At 37.7% G+C, this 19429-nt stretch overlaps 1 long non-coding RNA gene across 2 annotated transcripts in view; it reads left to right on the top strand.

Moving 5' to 3' along the window:
- The window catches only part of LOC144457536 (uncharacterized), a 51958-nt gene that overhangs the window by 13068 nt on the left and 19461 nt on the right, over nucleotides 1-19429 (top strand). Inside the window, exons 2-3 of one of the 2 annotated variants that reach the window (XR_013486908.1) lie at nucleotides 1006-1068; nucleotides 13150-13209. This is a non-coding gene — a long non-coding RNA (uncharacterized LOC144457536). The remainder of the gene's footprint in view (nucleotides 1-1005; nucleotides 1069-13149; nucleotides 13210-19429) is intronic. The other variant, XR_013486909.1, reaches the window with a different exon arrangement.

Genomic DNA, 19429 nt, shown 5'->3' on the forward strand with positions numbered 1-19429 from the left:
GGACAGACAATGTCACATGCACATAAGTGAACGGCTTGCCTTCCATGAATCTAAATGAGGATGTCCAGTCCCAATATTCTAACAGCTTAAGGATAGACAAAACTGAAACAGAACAATCAAACAGACTAGCATTTATTGATGAGGAACAAAGTTTTTAGTTATACCTACCATGTACAAGTCACTTATTAGGAGCTAAGGATTCAAAGCCAAAAAAGGAAAGTTCTTATCCTCAAGCAGTTTATGTTTTGCTGAGGAGAGATGTGGTAAGTACGATGATAGATAAGTGCAAAATATATACAAAGTCAGCACAAACAAATTTGGAAGAGGAGAAGTAAGAATTGATAAAATCATGAAAGGCTCCATACAGGAGTTGATACTTGAGAAGAGCTGTGAATATGATGAAGATTTCAAGAGGTGGAGGTAAGGAAGGAATAACAACATGTTTTTTGTTTGTTTCTAATTAGGAAAGCACACCTTGGTGGCTAAGGCCTGAATCTGGTTTATTTAGATTGATCATGGTGGAAAAACACTGTATAGCACAAAGTTCAGGCTCTGCTTATTTGTATTACCTTAGGCCAGTCACTTACCCCTTCTAAAATACCTATGACCGTCCCATCGCTAGAGCAGAAATACAACCATTGCAAAGTCGGTGCAAATCTGACACCTCTTTAAAAAAATAAATAAAAAATAAAACCTGCTTGTGACCTATCTTCTCCCTAGGGCTTCCCCTTCCTCTTCCAACAGTAACGCATGCTATTGCAAAAGCAGCAATCCAGTGCTACCTTTTCTCTACACTAGAGAAAAGAGATGTGAGGAGTCTCTTCGGTAGAGTTAAAAGAGCCCTGGTACCAGATCTTGCGAATGCCCTGGGTTAGATTAGATCACCTGTGAGGTCCTTCCCAAATCTCAGATTCTATACCCTAAATCGTTGTCAGTTTACAAGTTCTCCCTCCCAATCTATGAAATCTGTCTTATTTGTTTCTTGTATTATTTTTACTTCATTAGTTAACAAATCTGATTTGTGGGGACCTTTCCTGTTGTTTGCACTGTTTCCCCCTGGATGCCAAGGTGAGTGTGTGTGTGTGTGTGTGTGTGTGTGTGTGTGTGTGTGTGTGTTTGGGGAAGGGAAGGGAAAGGTATCTCTTTGGCAGGTGGAGAGAAAGGGAAAGAGTGAAAATAGAATGTAGTCTACTATTGCCTGGAATCTGATCTTCCCCGTCAACACTTATTACATCCTTTAAATTTCTCATCCAGAGACGTCAAACTAGTTACACCTCTGCTTGCATTACTGTTGCCAAGATGGCTACTACCTTCTGATTTTCTTATCATTCACTTTTTCTTTACCTTCCTTTTACCGAAGAGCCAAGACTCAACTCAGAGCTTAGCCACAAGAGTGATGAAGATGTTGTCAGAACATAAAAACAAATTCATCCATGAAGTGAATTGAATTTAAGACAGGGTAGTGACTAGAAATTGTTCCTCCAGGACCACCCAGCTTCTTGCTGATTTTGACCCCTTAAGCTGATATTCTTTGTATGCTTATCATCAAGTGTCACAAAGTGAATAATTACACCAAACTTTCATTTAGTACATGACCATTTTAAAATATAAGCACCACATCTAAAAAAAAAATCTAAGAAGCTTTAGTCATGTTGTTATGAACCAAGAAAATCACCTGTTATATTTCTTCAATAGGTATATCATCAAAGATTAAACTTTTTTTTTTAATTTTCACTTCTATATTTTTATGGCACGGTTGCTAATCATAAGCAAAAGGATGGAAAATACATTAGTTTTCTGGAGTATTTCCAATAACGGGCCAAATTAACAGAAATTACCATAACTAACTATGTTATTCCTTAGATATGTACAAACATGGCAAACACACATCAGAGAAGCCTCTCCGTTTGTGCCCCAGATAAGGAGGCTGGGAGGGAAGCTTGAAATATCACTAAACCAAGTGCCTTCGAGTTTGAGAAAGTTCTACTCAAAGTAGGAAAAGCTATTTCACTTTCCTTGGAAAGGGGAAAGATAGTTTATATAGTAGATTAACAACCCTTTCTTTTGTTCTCCTTGAATTCACAAGTAGAAAAGGGGAAGATGACTTAAGAATTAAACAATGAAACTGACCTGTTCCTTCACCTTGTAAGTTTCCATGCCACATTTACCGGTTTTGCCAAACTAATCCATGAATCACAGATGCTGGTCATTATTATACATAGCACATTCATCTCCAGTGTCATCATTCACACTGGACAATGAATAGTGCCATTTGTCTCCAAATATGGACCTCAAAGGACAACCATCAGCCTCATATTAATTCCTAAGACCTCATCAGCCTCAGTTGTTGATCATTCTACTGAAAAGCAGGAAATCACACAGCCTGGGAAACTTGGGAAAATTTGTAGACACATAAAGCAATCTTTTAGGTTCAGGGGTTTTCTGGTCAGAGTTAAATTTTTTTTCTTTCCTCCTCCAAACCACTTTAGATTCTCATATTCAACAGCAAATCAGTCCAGCTAATATAAAAGCCATTTTCTTTCATTCCTTTCTCTTATTTCCATTCAGTACTATCCCTACCCCACCCCCAGTCCCCTTCAATCTGCAGTGCTCGCCTCCGGTGCTTCAATAGTAGCTAGGACTGTGTCTTAATGAAAAAAGATGGATAAAATATTACCATAACCTCAGAAGCCGGAGTAAAGCCCTTATTAGAATTCGGGACCTGCAGCTGGAACTTTCAGCATGGGGTGGGAGATAAAGTTAACTATTGTTAGCTCACAAGTGGTTCAGACTTCCTGGCAACTGCAGTGAATTACTCAGCCCTTTATGCAGGCCTTCAGAAACAGGCCACTGTTTCACAACAAAAAAGGCATTCAGACAGGGAAAGATGGCCTCCCCAGGCTCTAGAAAGCTAGCTTTAAGGCAGTGAATGGACACTGCTGCCTCCCAAGTGAATGACCACTGTGGGAAAGGGTGATGATGTCAGCATGAATATATTTCCAGTGTTTTTGTCCTTCTCCCAGATCTCTCTCCCTCTTGGGCTATTGCCTTGTCCTCTGACTGTTTTTTGTATCTCCTTGTGTCTTTCTCTGTGTCTCTTTGTCTCTCTCTGTCTCTTTCTCTGTCCTCTTCTCTACTTTTCTTCCTCTCCTCTATCATTCTTTCTCTTCATTTCTCCTCCCTTCTCTATTTTTGTATTCTTACCTCTCTCTGGCTTTCTCACTTTCTCTTTTTATCTCCCTTTCCTTCTCTCTTTCCATTCTGCTTTTCTGAACCTATAATCATCAATCATCATCACCATCATTTCAGAAGTTAGAACTCCAATCAGAACCACTATCAAATCACCACGATGGCAATGTTACTTTAAAAAAAATGCTTTTCTTTTTCATCAAAAACAAGAATAAATGGAAAAATAGAGCAGGATTGAAAGAGTGTATATGTGTGTGTTGGGGTGGGAGAGGGTGGGGGCAGAGGTGGTTCAGTTTGGTCCCTCTGGTATTGGTTGGGAAAGGACAGCCTGAGAGGAGGGAATGATGAGGAAAAATGGGGAAGGGGGAGGGGAGGTGTGGCTTTTGAGAAACAAATTTGTAATCCTTCACACTGGAAACTCCTGAAAGGAGCTGCCTTCTTATGGTTTCCAGGAGCAGAAGAATAACATTCTTGACTAAAGCTTCACCAGAAGCACAGCCTTGCTTTTGAAAATGTACCCAATTACCAACTTTGTAGGATTCTTTCAAAGCTTTATCTGGCTTTTAAAATAAAATGAAAAACAAAATTAAAAAAAAGAAGAGAACAAGGAAGAAAGGAAAAGACTTCTAAATGTCTTCAGCCTGTGGCAGAGCCAGAGTGTTAAACAAGTTGACATATTTCTGGAATGGCCCATGTCCTTAGGTTCCCTAGTGTCAAACGCATGTAGTAATGAAGGTTAAGGTATGAGATTTGTCAAGAAGGCACTATATAATCTATGATAAATAGATATATTGACTCCTTTATTTCCTGCACTCTAAGCTCTGTACCAAAATAAATGAATTATTTCTTTGAAATGTTTTAAGTCTATTTTGTAGAAATATAGGTAATAAATGTTCCTTTAAAAGCTTCTCTTGGTAAAATCGAATACCCTTCCACACATTTGCTGAGTATCTACATTTTCTACACAGAGGCTTTGCTAAGGGATGTATACAAATGTTCTTGAGAGACTTAGAATCTAGTTAAGGGACTTTCTAAGCTGGTGACTCATGAACTACAATCAGTAAGTACAAAGTAAAGAGTAATGGGGAGAACTGGACAATAAAGGCCCAGTCAGTCCTAAGAGCATGCCCAGAGGGCTCTGAATGCTACCATTGGATATACAGGGTTTGAGAAGAATGCTTCTGGAAAATCTGAAATGATGTATAAAGAAGGACCTATAGTCCTGTTCCCCTACCCCCCACTACTTATAACATGTATAAGAATTCTGAGACTGTTTCGTACTTATATTTGGGTGAAGAAAAACGTTTTAAATGGCTACTTAAATAGAAATCAGTGTGCATACAAAAGGCTCCAGCTGAGGAATTCAACCTTTCTTTCTTGCTTTCCTGCTGATCGCAAAGTGTAAGACTGATTCTTTGACCTCTGGAAGGATGCGATTGAAACTGCCTTTCCCTTCACTAGACAGAGAAACTCATGCATGCAAAGTCTGCTTAGCAAGTCTTTGTCTGAGATGTGGATTCCTCCTTTCTTTTCCCCTTTGGTATGGGGTGGGGGGGGAGGGATTGGGGGAGCCCCTTATAAGATCTAAAAAGCTCAGAAGCACAAACTGGAGTCCATTAAGAGAGACCAAGAAGGAGCCAAACCTGAGGAGAAACAACCAACTTACTTGAACTAGTCTAGCAGTGAAATTGCTCAGTGGCCAAAATAGCCCACCCTTCAAGCAATGAAGAGAGTCATCCAATGGCTAGGTCTCACCTGGTGAATGTTGAGAAGCAACCACTTGAAATTGAGCCCACTCTGCCAAGAGACTGAGGAGGTAAAAGGGAGATGTATTTGGATATCTGTTCTTGCCGTATTTTTTCAATAAATATCCCTTTGTAAAAGCTAATTGATGTTAATTGGTTCTCAATGATATAGAGGAGATATCAATGAGTTAAAATGGTGGTAGGGTGCTAATTCCTAGTGTCAGTGATATTGAGAAGCTATTAACTGGCAAATGATATTAGGCCAATAATCATTGATGGAAAACACACTGACATGGGGTCTTCAGTTGGTAATATTAGAAGAATCCCACTATCCTTTAGTGGTACCCTCAGAACCCTGAGGGGAAAATATAAATAATCTGCCAGTACACACAGGAGGCAGGGGTGCTGGGAAAGTCTAGAATCTCCCTACAAAAGTACTGTAATTTGAAGGCATGACTGTTCAAGGGTTGTACAGTTATCAGCAATATACAGTTAGGGGCAACTAGGTGGAACAGTGCATAGAGCATTAGGCCAGAAGTCAGGAACACATGAGTTCAAATCTGACCTCAGACACTTAGTAGATATGTGACCCTGCACAAGTCACTTACACCTGTTTTCTTCAGTTCCTTATCTGTAACATGAGCTGGAGAAGGAAACAGCAAACCACTCCTGTGTCTTCTACCAAAAAAAAAAAACAACAAAAAACCCAAATCACATGAGGTCATCAACGATTCAATTAAGTCAGAAAGACTTCCTAGAGGGGGTGAGCTTTAGGATAAGTCTTAAAAGAGGTGATAGGCATGAAGCAACAGAAAACAACATCTCCTTTATAAAATTATAAGGCCTCCAGTGTTAGAACAAATTGTCTTCTTTTTTTTTATGCCTCTAAAATACCTCCTGCAGCCCGGTATATGCAAGAGGTCCTAAGTAAACGCTTATCAATGTAATGACTTGTTCAGGAAGTGCCATAAGGTTTGCAAAGCACTTTAATGCTCACCACAATCAAGTAGATGCTATTATTTTTTCCCCTTTTACAAATGAGAGAACTGGGGCTGAGAGAGGCCAGTGATTTGACCTTAGTTAGGGTCACAATAGCTACGAAGTATTTGAGGTAGGAGTTGAACTCGTGTCTTCGTGACTTCAAGTCCAGAGCTCTAACCGTGGTGCTACCTAGCTGCCATGTACATATAGTTTCAAGCAGGCACCTTAACATCAACATCAACAGCTACTTTTGGCCACTTCTGTAGCTTAGAGAACAAAAGAACTCTCTTCTGCAAAATCATTATCATCCCAAGTGCACATTATCTCCGGGCCTCTCCATGGAGTGTATTATGTATCCTGGGAGTAAGACAGCATCACTGTTAAGTAAATCAAAGAAGTTGTGCCTCCTAATCAGGCTTCTTAAGTGTATTCTCTAAAAAACAGGTAGAGGTGTAAGCAAATAACTCTAAAATGTTTGTCCAAAGTTTTAGATTGTATATCTGGCACCTCATAGGTACTTAATAAATGTTTGATGAACTGATTTTGTTTTTAATTTTGAAAAGAAAATCTGGTGAGACAATTTACAACCAGATCAAATCCATGTAAAACACTGAACAGACCAAGACTGAAACTGATCCATAATTTTTTTTTGGGGGGGGGGTTAGTGTGCAGCCAGGTGGTACAATGGATAGAGCATTGGGCCTGGACTCAGGTAGACTCCTCTATATTAGTTCAAATCGGGCCTCAGACACTTACTAGCTATGTGATCCTAGACAAGTTACTTAACCCTGTTTACCTCAGTTTCCTCATATGTAAAATAGCTGGAGAAGGAAGTAACAAACCACTTTAGTATCTTTGCTGAGAAAACCCCAAACTGGATCACAAAGAGTCAGAGTCGACTGAATAGAAACAACAATGACAACAAGGTTTCTCTCAAACCATTCTGGGTGTAGACATTGTGACAGTGTTCCTAGTTAAAGGACCAGAATAGGTTTATAGGACTAGCCAACTGTCACCGTGCAGAGAATTGTACCTTAATGGGATGGAATGAAAAAAAAAAGCAAACAAACAAACAGAAACAAACAATAAACACTGATGAGGTAAAGAGCTAGAAACTTTTCCTAGTATTAGCACACCATCTCTCAGCTCTGGATGTCCCCTATGCCTGGAATGTTCTCCCAACTCCACTCCAACTACTGACCTTCCTGGTTTTAATTCCCAACTAAAATCCCACCTTCTACAGGGAGCCTTTCACAAGTCCTCAATTCCAGTGCCTTCCTTCTGTTAATTATTTCCTACATATCTTGTGTATAGCTTGCATTGTGTATATATGTTTGTATGCTATCTCCTGCTTTAGATTGTAAGCAACTTGAACTCAGTCACTGTCTTTTTCCTATATTTGCATCCTTAATGTTTACCATATTGTTGAGTACATAGTAGATGCTTAATACATGTTGACTGATTGATAGTGTGTGTTGTATCTTTGAAAGGAGAACAAAAACACTCTGGAGAGAGAAATGGGGGTGGGGCAAAACATTACAATTGCAGACCATTAGTGATAGATGACAAAATTTACCTAACTGATCTCTGCTTCTGGTACCAATAATCTCTGGTCAATGAATCTCCCAACTGCTCAATCCCAATAGACCTTTTCCTCAGAATAAAATTTTTTAAATAACTGATGGAAATGACAAATTTCAATCAAAGATTAGTGAAAATAAAAAATATATCTTTCCCATTCAAGTACATGGACCCCCTGAAGGTTGAGAACCTTTGACTAAGTCCAAACCCCTCAGTTTATAGTTGAAGAAACGGAGTCTCAAATAATTTAAGTGGAAAGGAGAAAGGCAGTATGCCTTTTTTTTTAAAAGCCCCTACTACATAGAAGACATCGTGCTAAGCACTTTATAAATATTATGTCACCTGATCTTACAACAAGCCTGTGAGGTAAGTGCATCATCCCCACTTGATGCTTGAGGAAACTGAGGCAGACAGAGATTCAGTGACTTGCCCAGAATAGCACAGCTAGTACTGTCAGAGGTAGGATTTAAACCCTAGTCTTCCTAACTCCAAGCACGGTTGTTAAACTATGCAATGCAGCCACACTGGGGAGGGTGGGTTGGGATAGGGGAAATAATTAAATAATGTAAGATCTATGACCTAATGAAGATCAGAGTCTAGTTAATTCTAACTATGTCTCCCTTGTTCTAGACTTCTTCAATTGATTTTTTTTCTACCCATGCAGGACTTTACGTTTATTTCTATCACATTTGATTTTTAAAAATCAGATTCTATGATTCAGATTGTTGTTTTATGCTTCAGGTTGACACTGGACTGAGTAACTTATGAAGCTGTTTCCAAATCTAGCATTCTGGGATTAAGGGACACTCCAATCTTAAAAGCTGACCTAGTTGATTATGGTGGCAAAGAGCTTAACATAAGCAGCCTCCTATCTATACCTGTCAGCAATACTATCCTCATCCTCCAAAACATATGATCCTAGACAGGGGTCTTTTCATGCTGTGAAGATTTAAAAAAAAAAAGTTGATTCCCTCAATGAGAAAGAAGAGGACTCTGTAGTAGTAAGCAGCAAAAAATATAGGAAAAGGAGAAAAGATAGCAACAGCCACATTTAACCTTAGTCCCTCTAAGAACATAACCGCCTTTGCAGAAGTGTCTGGCCCAAGTCTGAGAAACTATTGTGTAATTTCAGCCTTACTTCTTTTTATAATGGGGCTTGAAATGTGCTGGGAAACCAATACTGGAAAATTAGTTAAAACTAAAGACTAAAATTGATCTTGTCAGTATGAGGACAGACATATGTGCTTTGTTTGGCACCTGTTTCCCACAAAGGGTCTGGGGATTTGTGTTTTCATATAAAAACAAACAAAAACTAGTATTTATTTGAATATGGGGGCAGAGGGTAGGGAAGAGTTACTTTTGCTTTTCAATGCTCAGTGCTCTAGTTTTCTACTTTATTGGGGGACAGTAGAGGATGTTAGCCGTCTCTGGCCCTGCTGTTGTCACTTAAGACTCATATCTTCAGATAAGTACCAAGAATTTCTACTTGGGAATCAACATGTCCTGAACTGAGCTCATCTTTCCCCCCACAAACAGCTCCCTCCTCCAAAATTCTCTGTTAATGGTTACCACTATTCTCTCACTGATTTTGGCCAAGCACTTGAAATCAAACCTACTTCACAAGATTGTCAGAAGACAAACGCTCTGTAAATTTTTAAATGTTTCAGATGGGAGCTATTTTTGCTATTAATATTATTTTATTTAACTTTTCATGGGTGAATTCTATTTTATAAAAAACAAATCTCACTTTAAAAACTTCAAACTTAGAAAGCAAATTATCTGCCTTTCTGAAGAAATCTTCACTTTACAAAATAGCAAAGTCTCTCCCTCTCCTATTTATCCCTTCCTCTCCGTTTTCTACTGCTACCCTAATTTTTCAAGTTCTACTTTACTTCATACAGTATTACTGCAACAGGTGGCTACCTTGCCTCCCTGTCTTATACGCCTTCTCCAATCCATCCTGCGTCTTTCTCTTTGAGGGTCAGAGAAAGGGCCTTGGAATTCTCCTTGCATGTTCCACTGCAACTACTTTTGTAGTAAGTATACAGTAGATGCTTAATAAATACTTGCTGACACTGACTGATCTTCTTTTGGCAAAGAACTTGTCTGCCTGTAAGAATGCACTATTCTGGGGGAAACGCTGCTTCAAGAGAGTTATTCTAGCTACTGCCACTCACAACCATTAACATGGGAATATTTTCTGCCAAAATCTTTGGAGACTGTCATTTAGGCATATCTTCTAATGCTTGTTCCTTCCTTAGGTTATATACAAAACTCACAGCCACTTCAAGGGCTCAACACATTAGCAAATGTATACAACCAGTATGAGATGCACCCACCCTCTGAGTTAACATGATTAGCCCTACCTATTAACTAGACCTATATGCAGTGCAATCAAGGAACTTAATGATGGAGTTTGAAATGAGAAGAAATCCCTTAGGTACTGTAGTCACAGGGTACTCAAGATTCATTAGTTATCCAAACATAGACAGGATCAAAACACAAAAGTCAGTGATGAAAAGCTAAAAAGAGATGGAGATTTGTATAAACAGAGTCAAAATCTTATAGAGTAGAAGCAGATCTAACTGTATTGTAGCAGTTAGATCTATTCTCCACGTGCAACTTCATTGTTGGGTATAACTCTAAACAATAAGCTTATACAAAAGCAAGATATGCTCCCCTTTACCTAAGCAAAGCATGTGGCTTGTCTAAAGTCTACAGAGAGAAGCCTCCTGTGGATTTAATAAGGAGAAATCAGCCTCTTCCTTCCTCTCACTATTTCCAACAGCAGAAAACACACTTCATCTAGATTTAACCTGCCTAAATTGTCCTCAAAGGCAGTTTGGCTGTGGTCGGGAAGTTAGAAAGAAAGAAAGAAAGAAAGAAAGAAAGAAAGAAAGAAAGAAAGAAAGAAAGAAAGAAAGAAAGAAAGAAAGAAAGAAAGAAAGAAAGAAAGAAAGAAAGGAAGGAAGAAGAAGAAGAAGAAGGAAGGAAGGAAGGAAGAAGGAAGGAAGGAAAGAAGAAGAAGGAAGGAAGGAAGAAGAAGGAAGGAAGGAAGGAAGGAAGAAGGAAGGAAGGAAGGAAGGAAGGAAGGAAGAAGGAAGGAAGGAAGGAAGGAAGGAAGGAAGGAAGGAAGGAAGGAAGGAAGGAAGGAAGGAAGGAAGAAAGAAAGGAAGAAAGAAAGGCTCCTGTCTTTCTGATTCAAGAGGAGCTATAAAGTTCTCTGGCTCAGCATTAGAGAGGTGAGGATAAAATAACCCTAGGAATCAGCCATCCTCTCTAGCCCATCCTCTATCTAGCCCTATCCCCATCTAGCTCCATCAGGTTCAAATGCAAATGTACAGGATCATATGAGTAGTAGATGGAAAGATTCAAGACTAGAGATGAATTCTGACACATAGTTCCATGATGCACCTTCCATTTTATAACATTGCTGTTAGCTTTGACAAATGTGTAGATCTCTTGGTTTCTCTGAGCCTCCATTTCCTCACCCGTAAAATGACAGGGTTGAAAATAGTCGGTAATACTTTCCTAAGCCATCTTTAAGGGGACTACAATCATTAGCAACAACTTAAATTTCAAGAATTCGTGATTTTACTGCTCATGGTACTTTCTCCACCAATGGAGCTTTTCCTTCCCTACCCACAGAGGAAGTCATTACACATTGCAGCGATCAAAAATGTAATCACCTATTGCTTCCTTCAAATCTCAGCTAAAATCTAACTTTCTGCAAGAAGCCTTTCTTAGTTCCTTGATGCCGATGTCTTCTCATTGAGATCACCTCCAATTTGCCCTGTATACATCTTCTTTGCATATAGTTGTTTGCATGTGGTCCCCCACTAGATTACAAGTTCCTGGAGGGCAAGGATAGGCTTTTGCCTATCCTCTAGGTTTAGTCAAGTGCCTGGCACACTGTAGGCACTTTAAAAAATGCTTGTTGACTAACTTAATTAGGTTCCTGAATCCTGCCCTATGAATGAGCATAGTTTGCTTCTCGGTCTTAGTCTTTATGACTTCTTGAACCCCTGACTTTTTATTTGCTCTTGATCACAGGTTCCCAATTACCTTCTAGTTCTGTATAGCACTGAATTTAACATGGCCATCCTGATCCCAGCACCACTAGAGCACCTCTTCTTTGCTGTCAGTCATACCATAGCACCAAAGATACCAAGAGCAACCAATTACTTTCAGAATTCCAGCAATACCAGCAGACCTGAACCATCTTTATCCAGAATGCATTATGCATATGCTCTTTTTGAAAGAAACTATTTTTTGTTTGATTCCTTGCTTGCTATTCTCCCCAGCAAATTTTCTAAAACAGTCTAAACTGACTAATAAATCTACAAAAAGTTGGAGTGTCTGCTTTATTATTTGTTTATGTAACATGACCACAAATACCTGTAACCTAATGGAATTTCTTCTAAAATCATGACAAGATTTGTCTTTTGCCTTTTTGGAAGGGCAGGGGGAAGCAGAAAAAAAAAGATTCTTACTTTCCTTCCTTTTTTATAAGAATGATATGAGCAAAAATAAAGTAGCAAAATTCAGCAAAAATTGTTCAATTCATTTTCCCCAATGAATTCATCATTTTGCCATTGACCTGCAAATGGTCAGTCATGACAACCTGTATCCCAGAATGAGAAATTCAGTCTATATCTTCTAAGGTCTGCATCAGTGATGCTGAGTAATCCAATCAACTTTTAAAAATATAAGAATATGCTGTTGATAAAACTGTAAATTGCTGGGGATCAAATGAAGGTATAAGAAGAGATAGCATATTATACTAACCAAGGAACAAACTGATATCAAAGCTAGGAAGCAGATTTGAAAGGTGTTCTTTATAACTGACTAATATGAAATCAGTGTAAAGAAAAGGGTTGAGAATATGAGCCAATTTTCTCTAAGCCTGACGCTTCCTAAGTCTCCCTTGTTCCTCTCATAAAATTGGTTACCTAGCCCTTTAAGGTGTCCATGATGCTATGTCCTTATAGACTGAAATATAAGAATTATCCACAGGGCTCATTTTTACTGAATAACATAAATGTGTCATCGTTATTCCAATATAAAGAAAGTGTTATAGCTGTGCATAATGGTCCAAATCCTGTAAAAATAGTCATTTAAATTAACAGAAAGACTTTCTCCCTTTCTCAAGTCTTACATGCCTCACCATTATCCACTTTTTTTGGTTAACTATGGTATAGAGTGAAAAAGTTTCAATAAACAATCTTGCACTTGATTGAAAGCTACCAATCATTTTTTCTGACATTTGTACCCTATAGGTTGGTTTAGAGAAAATAAAATTGTCTTCAGAAATATGACTTTCAGAATGTTCATTTTGGTGGGAACTTTGACTAAATTTATCAAAACATGCAACATGGAGAAACTTTTATAAAAATCCAGGCAATTGATAATAATACAACACATCTATGCTGTACTTAATAATTCACAAAAGGACCTTTCTCACAACCACCCTGTGAAGCTGGCAATGTTTGTTTTATTATTCTCATTTTACAGATCAGGAAACTGAGGCTTAGAGAGCAGCCTAGTATTGGAAAGAGTGATGTATCAGGAAGAGCCCAATTAATGTACCAAGAGTCTCCAAAATATTTTTCTCTAAAATAAACCATTCAAGTTTTTTCTCCTCCTATTTTAGGAAGCATCATTGCCAAAAACAACAACAACAACATTTTGCTACCTGGTTCCCAACCTTTTGGTGAGTAACCTCTTCCTGCATAGTTAGGATAGTCCAATAGGCCTAATGCATAGACTGTTCCCATGTCCACATTCAAGGTCTTGGCAGCTTGCAAACCCTGTTAGAACTTACGTGAAGATGTGAGATTAACATCACTCTATGATGAAGCAAGTAATAGAATAAGATATTTATTCCAATGAGACATATACTAAGGCAGGGGTCCTTAACCTGTGGTCTGTGAAATTTAAAACATATGGATTTTCATGACTATTTCAATATAACTGATTTCCTTTATAATCCTACATAATTTATTTTATGCCTTTAAGAACATTATTTTGAGATGGGGAATATGGGCTTCAGTAGATTGCCAAAGGGGTCCATAGCAGAAAAAGGAAAAAAAATTAAAAACACATAAGGTAAAGTGTTTACCAGAATAATAATAGAAACAAAAATAGACAGACTTTATATAGTGCTTTAAGGTTTGCAAAATACTTTGCATGTATTGTCTCATTTGATCCTCATAACTTTTGAGATGAGAGCTATCATTCCCATTCTATACATGAGGAAACTAAGAGGCACAGAGACTTGTCCAAGGTCACAAAGCTAGGAAGTCTATGAGACAGGATTTGGACTCAAGTCTTCTTGAGGTCTTCCATGCTATCTATTGTACCACTTAGCTACCCTCATAAGAGAAGGTATAATAGAAGATATCCTAGATGGAATTGCAACCAAAAAGTATTTTCTATTGATGAGGCTTTCCAAATGTTCCTGTTCATAACTGACACTGCACTATTTAACACAGAGTCCCTGAACACAAAAACAAAGCCTCCTCAATGGAATACTCGGGGAGGTAGAAGAGATAGGTTGGTTATCCACACTGGAAAAAGAAAGTTTAGATATAGCCCAGCCATGACATACATCTTGGAAGGGTAAATGCCCACTTAGATTACCACTTGTCTAGTATGCTATAGTGGGGATTCCTTGAATGCATATATTGGACTAGCTAGAAACTAAGGTCCTTTCCTCCTCAAATTCTGTAACTCTGTAAACCATTGATTTCAAATATTATATATATTCAAATCCAAGTGTTACATATGTATGTATATACATATATGTATGTAAATATACATATATATATGTATATACATATATGTATGTAAATATACATATATATTACATTTATGTGTACCTATATGTATACTTTTTTTTGGCTAATATATATATATTATATATATATATATTTAACTTGAAATTCCTACTCAAGTTAGTTTTTATGTATAAATATAAATAGATTAGATAGATAGATAGTAGGTAGATGGAAAGAAAGAAAGAAAGAAAGAAAGAAAGAAAGAAAGAGAAAGAGAGAGAGAAAGAGAGAGAGAGAGAGAGAAGAGAGAGGGAGAGAGGGAGGGAGGGAGGGAGGGAGGAGGGAGGGAGGGGGAGGGGAGGGAGGGAAGGAAGGAAGGAAGGAAGGAAGGAAGGAAGGAAGGAAGGAAGGAAGGAAGGAAGGAAGGAAGGAAGGAAGGAAGATGCATATAGATAAATACGTATATATAGACATAGACTGGTGTGGGGAACCTGAGGCCTCAAGGCCACATGTGGCCCTCTGGGTCCTCAAGTGTGGCCCATTTGGATTCAGTCAAAAGGCACACTTGAGGACCTAGAGGACCACATGTGGCCTTGAGGTTGCAGGTTCCCCACCCTTGACACAGACAGATGTAGATACAAAAGTAGCTATACCTCTATAATTATAGATATCTTTTCTGCTATGTGCATTTTTGTAACTTAAGTATCTCTGAACATTAATGTTCTTTTATACTTATATATTACTAGTCATTTCTCTTTACCACAAAAATAAATAATAATAATAGTTAGCATTTATAAAGCATTTCAAGATTTGTAAGGCACTTTATATATCTTATCATTTAATCCTTACAACAACCCTGAGAGGTAGGGGTCATTATCCTCTTTTTACAGAGGAAGAACAGACATAGAGAGGCTAAGGTAGGTAAGGTCATCCAACTACTATGCAATTTGAACTCAGATCTTACGACTCCATATCCAACACATATATGAATAAGTCTACAGACAGAAAAAGAGTGTAAATGAAACAGTAAGGCTGTATCCATGCTATCTGCATTTCTGTGTCCTCTTTCTACCTTCCTTCTGTCCTTTTTTGTGCACTTTAGTGTTTTATCGATGCCCTTTTCCTTCTTTGTCGTTACTATTACAAGCTACCCATTCTTCCCATACAACTCTTCACCCCTCTTGCCTCTTTTTTGTAATCAATAAGTAGTTAAATAAAGCAAATTCACACATTGGCTTTTACTAAAGATGTATGTCTCACTCTATACCTCTTGGTGATCCTTTCTTGACTGCCAAGAGGCATATATATAGACTGATATTAATCCTATGGGAGGATGAGGTTGGTAATGCAAGGGGAAAGTTAGGCTTTATCACAGATGGATAGATTATATATATATATATATATACATATATATATGTATATATATATGTATATATATATCTATATATATTATATATATATATACATGTATATATATTATATGTATATATGTATATATACATATATATATATTATATGTATATGTATATATACAGAGAGAGAGAGAGAGAGAGAGAGAGAGAGAGAGAGAGAGAGAGAGAGAGAGAGAGAGAGAGGCAAGGTAGACCAGGACAACTGCAACACATGTTTGAGATAGAAGATATAATCTGATTTAGTAGGCATTGCAGGTGAGCAGTATGGAAAAACATCACTGATTATAGACATTCTGACCAAAACAAAGAAAATGCCTCATATTTTGGAGGGAAATCAGAATAGAATACAAAGGCAAACTCTGAATCTATTTTGGGAAAATTATGTAGGACTTCTAATGATGTCATGAAAGTTGAACTGACTCTTTATTCTAAATAATCTCCTGGAGATAGTATCTCACTGTAAACTCATGAAGTACCAGCATATTATAGTAGGTAAGATGGCTAGATCTGAAGTTAGAGAATGTAGATGGGTTCAAATTCCAGCTCAACTACCTGTGTGACTAGTATGGGACCTTACATGTAACAGGTACCTGATGAATATTTGTTGAATAGAATGAAGTTGAATGTATGAGTGGGAAAAGGAGGCAGATTGCTCATATGGTGAGAATGATAAAACAATTGGACAACCTAAGTGGTGCAGTGGCACCCCTGGGACGCTAAACATCGAGAGGAAGGAATCCAGTATGCCTGATGAAGAACTTAATAGAAGTTTTTGGAGAGACAGACAAGAATTGCAGTGGACAGAAGGTATTCAAGGCTTGTAATGTGAATAAGGGGAATGAATTCATAGAGTTATCAAAGTATCAAATATATTTATGTTTTCCTCTAAAACTTAATGTGCTTTCTCTTTTTTCTGGTCAAAACTGCTCCACGCATATTTCTTACTGAAGCTTCTAATCAATGATGTTCTCCCACACTTAAATATTGCTAATCATTTCATTTCATCACAAATACTTCTGAAGCATGCTTAAAGTATGCCTCTTGGGGCAAAAAAAAAATCATCCAAAGGTTGAGCTCAAAATTGTAATAATATTAATTCCTTAGGCATGTGGGGTGTGGGGAGTGGGGAAGGAAAATGGTTTTATAATTAGAAGCTTCATCAGTATCACAGGCTTAGAGCGCCCAAATGCAAGTTAAGGAGTGTCCATGTTAGATTGGTTCTCCCTCAACTTGTATAATTTAATGGGATTTTCTACTTTAATGATAAAAAAGGCAACAATTGGGAGAATATAAAGCCCACTAGTTGCTTAAAAGCATACCCCTCTTACTAGTACAAACCTCTCTAAATGCAATTCATCAGCTTTGGATTTAAAGAAAATCTACTTAGGCACATACTTTGCATCAATACTTTTCTTCCCAACAATTCTTAGCTATGACTTAAAAGTAAAATTTTAATTCTAGTCCAAAGTAGTTTTCTTAACTTGGCTTAAGATAGTAGCTTATGATGTCTTTTTGAAACTTTTCTTTCTCTCTGTTCACAATGGCCCAGATCTTAAAGACCTTTCTTCTCTCATTCATTCACTTCTGTCTCATGTACTACAGCCAAAAATGCAAAGTGCTTATGGGATTCTTTCATGTGTTGTGCATATCTGTCTATTACCAAATAGATTAAGACCGCTGATCTATTTCTCACATGTCACCTAATGAATTATAATGGCAATGAATTGTGTAATATGGCTTTGATATTTTTTTTCTGCAAAATTAAGCTAATGCTTTCAAAATTAGATATCATATATTCCTTAATAAGGCATAATCACTAAGACACTGAGTTAGTTTAGAGGTTATTTTATCCAATTTTCATAGAGGAATCAAGCTATAATAAATGGGAAACTCTCATCCTCATTGCCCTTCTATAAAAAGGACCTATAGCCAATGAAGGGTTACTGACCCAGAACAAATAAATTAATAAGCCTTAGTAATTATATTTGGATCATTTTATTTTAAACCATGAAATCAAAAGCTCTGTTCACATTAGTGCATGAATTGCTGTAACTAGCTGCTGGGGCTCCCCTGATAGATACACCATCTGTGAATGTGTTCAAGGTTTTTTCATCACCCAGACAAAAGTTTAATATCTCTCTCTCTGTCTCTCTCTCTCTCTCTCTCTCTCTCTCTCTCTCTCTCTCTCTCTCTCTCTCTCTCTCTCTCTCTCTCTCTCTCTCTCTCTCTCATTTTTCTCCTTCTCATGAGTTGTATCCTTTTAAAACTACTCAACTCTCCATTTTTATACAATCAGAAAATGAACCTCTAAATACTGTCAAAGTGGAGAAACTTCTAGAAGCCTGCCATTAATGGCCCTTTAATTGAGACAATCCAAGAAAATGTTGTCTTAAGAAACTAAAGGAAGCAGGAGTATACTTTCCATTACTAAGTGACTTTTTTTCCCTGTTATTCCTATGTGAAGAATTTCTCTGTAGCTGTTGGTAGAACTGTGAACTGGTACAAATGTTCTACAAAGCAATTTAAGACCATATCCAAAAGTTATGAAAATGCCCAGACCCTTTGAACCAGTGATACAATCAGGAGGTCTATAACTTCAAAGAAATCCTCAAAAAGGAAAAAGGCCCATATGTACAAAAAATTTTCTAACAGTTATTTTGGTAGAGTCTAATAACTAAAAAGTAAGGGTTAACCATAAAGTGGGAAATGGCTAAACAAATTATGGCATATGACTGTGAAGTACTGTAAGAAATGAAGTGGATGTTTTCAGAGACACCTAGGAAGACCTGAATGAATGAATGAGAGGAAGATGAGCAGAACCAAGAAAACTCAAATTACAGCTTATGTTTACCTAGACCACCATGCCTGAAAAAAAAAAACAGTACATGAAATTAACATAAATTCATATATTCTACTTGTAGCCAAATTACTGGAAATAATTTGGATACATAGGCCTCTAGTATTGAATCCTTTACTCCCTTGTCCTATTGTTAATCAATATTTCCCAAATCCCAACCCTGGATTACTCCTACCATTCATCTTTCCTATGAATATGAGGGAAGAAGTCAGACAACTTCAACTTCATTGTTGAGTACAAATTTATGTTATCTCATCCAGGTCCACACTGCTGTACAGCAATCATTTTGTGTGTCTCTGATTAAATCTCTATTACACTCCCCCACAACTACTGCTCCAAATTTTCCCTTCTCTTCTCATTCCTTTCATATGACCATTTCCTCTTCTCAACAGAAAACCTAGCCTTATTTTTTACTAAGAAAATAGAATCTGCCATTCCTGAGTTACCTCTGCTCAACCTCTCCATCAACATCACCCTCTCCCCCATTCTCTCTTCCTTTGCTCTGGTCTCTAATGCACATTTAGCTGTCTTTGGCAAAGCCAGCCCTTTACTTAATATTCTTGATTCCATACTTTCCTCTCTCTTCCCACCAAATGTTTGCCAGGCACTGTGCTAAGCTGTTGGAGTTTGCCCACTTGATTATCCCCTCACTCTTTTTGATCTTGAATCTCTAAACAAAAGCTGAATTCCTCATCACCAGCTGTAGGCATCACCATCAGAAAGTTCCATTGGCATTTCAGACTCAATATGTCTAAACCAGAACTTAACATCTTTCTTCTTGAATCTACCACCCTCCAATTTCCTTTTTTTCTATAAAACACAATTGTCCTTTCAGTAAATCTGTATTCTGGACCCTTCATTCTCCCTTACCCCCTAACCAATTAG

The sequence above is a fragment of the Phascolarctos cinereus genome, unplaced genomic scaffold, assembly GCF_003287225.1.
Source record: "Phascolarctos cinereus isolate Bilbo 61053 unplaced genomic scaffold, phaCin_HiC Scaffold_5;HRSCAF=322, whole genome shotgun sequence".
NCBI lineage: Eukaryota > Metazoa > Chordata > Mammalia > Diprotodontia > Phascolarctidae > Phascolarctos > Phascolarctos cinereus.